Source organism: Porites lutea, chromosome 8 (assembly GCF_958299795.1).
Source record: "Porites lutea chromosome 8, jaPorLute2.1, whole genome shotgun sequence".
Lineage (NCBI taxonomy): Eukaryota > Metazoa > Cnidaria > Anthozoa > Scleractinia > Poritidae > Porites > Porites lutea.
The window spans coordinates 7,211,156-7,217,425 of NC_133208.1; the positions used below are offsets into that span (position 1 = coordinate 7,211,156).

At 39.0% G+C, this 6,270-nt stretch overlaps 1 long non-coding RNA gene across 1 annotated transcript; it reads left to right on the forward strand.

Moving 5' to 3' along the window:
* The first annotated feature begins 994 nt into the window (after window positions 1-994).
* Window positions 995-3,939, forward strand: LOC140946934 (uncharacterized). Its single transcript, XR_012166885.1, has 3 exons — window positions 995-1,335; window positions 3,234-3,276; window positions 3,538-3,939. It is a non-coding gene; the product is annotated as an uncharacterized lncRNA (long non-coding RNA).
* Window positions 3,940-6,270: the final 2,331 nt, after the last annotated feature.

The window sequence follows — 6,270 nt, forward strand, 5'->3', positions numbered from 1 at the left end:
TTGGGTATCCTATTAACATCCCCTTAAGACCGCTGGTCGGCGAAAGCATTCTCTCTTCTAGTCGAAATTCTCTCTCCTCGCCCGCGCACTTGCATATCCTTCCCACTCTAAGAATTCCGAGCAACATGAAACTGGCTCACAGTATAGGGCGTGACGTGTGACCAAGATGGCGGGTGGAGAGCTAAACGCGTGGAGAGTTTAACAGTACAGAATTTAAGAGTTTAACTGTCTCTCCTTGAACAGTTTTAAAAAAGAACATAAACCCTTTCTACTTGACAGTCAGGCATCTTGAACAACTCTAATCTGTTACTTAGCTCTATTTATTTAATTATTTGATTTAAATAGTTTTTTTTTATTAGTACTGTATAACCTCCACCCACTTGTAACCGCTCTGTGGTAGTAGCCAACTCGCAAGCTTTGTCTCTTTGGCTGCTACACACTCTTTTCCTTTGTTATGTTTAATTCAATGTATAGTTAGCTCTGTTTTTTACTTTTTTTTTTCCCTTATTGTTGTTGTATTGTAATTGAATAAGTGTGAATAAATGAACTTGAACTTGAACTTGAGCGGGTGGGTAGTTAAACAAGATTTTCATCATTTTTTGTGTGGCCATTATTCATTTTTTTGGCCTTTTTATTCAGTCACCATGACTGAATCGTTCTGATTTTATTTAGTGGAGATTGAACGAATCCTCTGCCTCCCGCACTTTAGTAAGGTGAAAAACTTGCCCTTAAGGTTTTGTTTATTAAACTACTCAGTGATCAGGGTTATTCTTGATTTGCAACCACATGAAAAAGCGGCCATTTTGGTTAACAGTAGTACTAGTAGTTGACAGTAGTAATAGTATAGTATTGCTAGCAGTATCTTTTTTTTTTAAAACAACGTTTTTTATTTATTTAACTTCGCCTAACTAGAATCTAAACAAATAAAAAACGTTTTTCTAAACTCTTTCTTAGTAAAAAAAAAAGATACTGCTAGCAATGTATTATACTATTACTACTGTCAACTACTAGTACTACTGTTAACCAAAATGGCCGCTTTTTCACGTTTGTTTGTTTGTTTTTTATAACTAATATGTTAAGTAATATTAATGTTGACCACTTAAACAACTTTCCTCCAAATAAGTCAGTGAAATTCGCAAAAAGATCGTCCGAGAATAATGAGTGTTTCTTTTCTCTTTTTTCTACTCTTGTCGGCATCGCTGACTCATGCTCTGATTTGAACCGGTTATGCTTTCAGACGATATGGAATCCTGCAGTCATTGGTAAATCAAACCCAGAACGTTGCAACTGTTGAGCAGACGCCTCAGTGGCACCAAGTGGTCACATCTGAGAAAAGTAAGAACTTGAGCCGCAGAGGTTTTATGTATTATAATAGGGGTGGGGGTGGACGATTTAGCCCAGAGGAAGGGTGTGGTTGTTTAGAAATATTTCGGGGTGAGTGCGTGGCGCTAGAATCCGGGAACCCCTTCCGATGACCAACTAATCAACTGCAAGTTTTACAATACAGTAACTAGTAATAGTTGACACTAGAGCTGCCCCCGCTTTGTGTATCGCCGGTCGATAGTATTCTTGCTCGTTGTGTAGCTCTTGGAAATATACCAATTCGTATTGAAGATTTTCACACATATTCCATACAATAGATGAGATTAAATAAAAACAGCAAACGTAAGGTTCCATACACTGTTTCACTTCGATTTACACAGCTTTGATCAAAACATTCGTAGTTTCGAGAATAGTTTATTCTAAACCATAAGAAACTATTTAATTAGAAGTTGGAAGTTTCCGCTATTTCTCCTTCACTTTTTACATACAGTTCATTTTATTTGCGGAAAGCAAGCCTTAGAAATACAAAGCTTTAATGAATTCTGGCTCACGCGTTCTAGTCTTTGTTACTTTAAACTTTATAAAAGGAAATCTGTGAGCTGGGAATAAGTCAGCACAGAATTCGTTTGTCAGCAAATTTCTGTAATCGTCCATCATTCTGCTAGTGATAAGCTACCCGTTGACTCACTCGTCTTGCTTGTTTGCAATTGGGACTGAGTCTTATTCCCCCAAAGAGAGAGAAAGAGTCTCTGGCAACATATTGTTTCCAATCAAAGATTTGTGAACTCGTTCTGGAAAACTCTCCAAGTTTTCGTATATACACAGTTGTACGGACCTTATAACTTTATCGAGTGTCTTTTGGTCCATGACTTTCAAAACAGTTGCTTTACAGAATGACACTGATAACACTTAACGCTAAAGAGTATCCAAATGGACTGTACAATAAATATCACAAAATCTACCCAAGCGGACCCTTCGGGATTTTCTGTTTTACGTCATCCTAACCATCTCCGTTACTTGCGAACGCGAGTAATAGAAAACATCATCATTACCCACCGATTCCTCGCGGCCCCTGTTGAAGCAAATCGAGAGTTTTTTATGGCATACTGACTACATTTTAACTGTTAGTACTTTCCTTAATAAACGCACGAGTTACTTGAGTACCTCCTCGGGATTTCGCCCTCTGGGCGAAATCCCTTCAGGGGGCAAAAACTCGCGACTAACAAACTTGATTTTAAGAAACTGTTAGGCTAAAATTTGCCAGTTAGGACCCCTCTATAAAGAACCTGTTTAGCCTAAAATTTGAAACAGGTTATTATTTTATACAATTGTCTAAAAAATTATGTACTCTTGAGCAAATAAGATATTTTAGTCAACATTCAGAATCCTAATTGGAGACATCGGGGCAGGTTGTCCGTCAGCTGCGTGATAAAGTAGCTCATTAAATAGTTTCAAAGCTGTTTGTACTTATCCCAAGAAGTGACTATCCCCCTTCCCCTAAAAGTCAAGTAATAGTCCCATTGCAGGAGGGACGGGACACGCAACGCCCTCTTTGTATGCGCGCGCAATTTTGTCTTTTCTCCACATACACGCTACTAAGAACTATATTGGGCTTTGCCACAGGCAGCCCAATAACTACCAGCTTAGCCTGTTTCAGGCTCTAAGTTAGTGATATACAGAGATCGTTAAAACTGATACGATAAACCCTCGGAGGCTATAGGCTTTGACCTTGTTCTCGCTACTATTTGAGAGACTGGCACTGGCTGCTAAACTGTTTAGAGCGGATATTTAAGTCGTTTTTGATGATCATTTGTAGGCCTGGAATAGATTTCCAAAAACAGTTCAATATAATAGCCCTGAAAGAACAATTTAGCTGTCATGTTTCTTTCTTTCTTTTATAACTTGTGCAGATGCTAAAGACAATGGAACCAGTGGCACATTTACCAAGAGAAGGTGACTAAATGTTAATTGTAATAAATAATACGAACACGCATGGGTCGATGAGGTCTTAGCGGAGCTCCATGGGCTCCATTGAGTAGTCCCAAAAAATATCCATACCCCTCCCCCCCCCCCCTCCCCACGGATGTCACTTTGCTTTGCTTTGCTTTATTAGTATTATTTTTTTTAATAGATTGAAATCACATTTTCTGGTGTACAATTTACGTTGCTTTTTATGTTGTTGTTGTTGTTTTGTTTTTCTCTTTTTAATTCCAGGAAGAAGACAACTACCTAAGCTATGAAAGTTTCCCGGTGTTGTGTTGCGATGTCACCTCCATCCTTCACCGCCATCCAAGAAGTATGTTTGCAAACAGACTTTTGACTGCTGCCGTGAATACAAATGCATGTGCGACTGTATCGCCCAAAAATCGTACTCGGAACTACCCTACAAGCTTCCAACACTAGCCTACTAATAAACCCACCGCGAAACCCTGAATATTGGTATTCAACACTAAAACCAGGCTCTATGTGAATGCGACCATCTGAACTTTATTTTCTTCACGTACAGTATAATTTCAAACAATTGCCCCTATGCGAGAGCTGTCAGGGTCCTGAATGATAACAGGAACTTTTAATTTCACTAGTTTTGCTCTTGAATATATATTTTTTAATAATATGAGCCGCTTCCTTCTTTCTTTCTTTTCTTTTTTCTTTTTCTTTTAGTATACCACAAGACATTTTTTGACAAAGTGATAGGAGTAGGTTACAGAACAATTTTTGTCATTTATGTAATACAACCTGCAAAATCAATAAACTTTGTTATATATATATTTAACTGCATGTTGTTTTGGTCATTATTTAAGTTGCTATCCTTGCTTCCTTGCCAACTAAAATTAACCTTTCATGATCAGTAGCCTGCGTAACAAACTTTTCCGCTCGAGTTAATGTGCGATAGCTGGGGTGAGTTTTCTCATAAGTGGAATGCTACTCAGGCTAACTTTTCAGTTTCTCTTGAAGCACTACGATAACTGTACAATTTGTATCATAACAATTATTCTAAAACATTCAGTCTGAGTTCCTTAGCCTATTTTTATCTTCGTTTATATTGTTGTTTATTTAGTATCTTTAACTTTAACGTGGAATTTGTTTGCCGAGCCCTCTGGCTCTTTCCAACGTTGCCCAGGAAGGGGCTTAAATGCCACAACTGTGCTGGCAGGACAAAGTATATTGATGGAAGGCAAGAGAAGTGATACCGAGGGGTCAGTTTTACCCGAGGGGTACCTTCTATATGACTAGGGGGCGGAGACACCCGTCAGGAAATTGGAATTAAACCCCTAAATGAGATCCACCTGGGTGTGTACTAAACTTTATTGATCCCTAAAAGACACCATTCTAAAACAGAAAGCACGATAAGAGCTATAGAAAATTAAATTGTAATATTGAGTTTTCAAAGATTGCTTTATATATTTTTTTCTTCCTCTCTTCTGTTCTCTTATTATAAATACTTTCAGTTTCTTTAAGTTTAACCTGCATGGGTAATCACATTGGCTTTCCGTCCTGAAACTAATTCCTACGTGATACTAAAAACTGCAGTTTGGACCTCTAAACGAAATGGCGTAATGTCTGACAATCAACCATAGAATTTGTGGCTGTACCCCTTGTATCGGCCCAAGGCGTTGTCTAGCTAAATATCGGCCAGTGAAATACAAACATTTGACTTTTTGCGTTTTTTCTTACGTGTTTTGTTCTCCTCTTCGTCGTCTTAGGGGCAGCTAGTTTGCGGCCGTGTATTTTTTTCCCATTTGAATCCCTCCCAGTCTTCTCGCATGGTGTTAAGAAACTTTGGGATCAGAATTCCACCAAGTCAAGTTACCTTATATCAGACTGTGTGTATATGGTTGCTCCATTTCTTTCTACTTGGTGGGAATAGCATCGCAAGCAAAAGCCCATGAACGAACGGCGACCTCCGAAGTGCACGACAACTCATCGAGGAAAATACTGAAGACAAGACAGAAGTCGGCGTAAAAAATCCTCAAACACTCTGTTTTACATTGTGATTGTACTACTCTCGCCAATGGTCTTCCGGTAATTGCGATTTGTAATAACAACCCGTTCGAATTGGGACTTTTCGCTCGCCATGCGGAGCGACGAAAGACGGTTGAAACTCAGTTCCTGTATTTTACGGTCTCGGATTAATGCGACAATTCAAGGGTTCCATCATGATGAGGAAATGCTCATGTAAAGCGCGTCGGTTGTTTGTTAATCATTCACTGTATTAAACATCTTCGAAAACATGGTTTTATTAACATTTTAATTTATAGTTCTTTCATTGAGATTAATCAGATCAATGTGATCTTTTTTGCAATAATTCTAACTGGCGGCTAGGGGCAATTTGCGTAGGGTGCTTCACGTGCGAGCTTGATCAGATAATTACAGATTTCCCACAAATGTGGTATTCTGCAGCTTATTTACTGGAGAATGTAATTTTGGTGTTGTCCCGGGGTGAAGCGTTTGCACTCCATTTTTTTAAGCTCACCGTGCGGTATTTGTATGAACGCCCGGCCTCACTGCGGGGCATCTGCCGCTTTTCCAAAACAAAATGACAAATACCCAACAAATGCCCGGCGGAGGGCAATGGGCACGCTTGGAATTAACTAAGCCGTTATATTAATAAACTCTTCCAATCGGCAGTGGTTTTGCATAAAGGTTCTTCGCCAGATAGCGAATCGAACAGAAAACACACAAGAAAGACATCGGCAAAATTCTGGTGGCAGGGAAGCGTTTACAGTCAAACCGGGAAAACCGTGAACAACAGTAATATTTCTGGAATGCTATTGTGTTGCAAGAAAAAAGCCAATCATGCTTGAGAAAACTAAGAACGCTGATCAGTTTCTGGTTTTGTGGCTTAGTTCGTGTGTGCTGATCTTTGCTGTGATTGGTCATAACACGATAAACATTCCTAAAATATTTCAATTGTTCACGGTTTTCCGGTCGCACTAGAAATCTAGG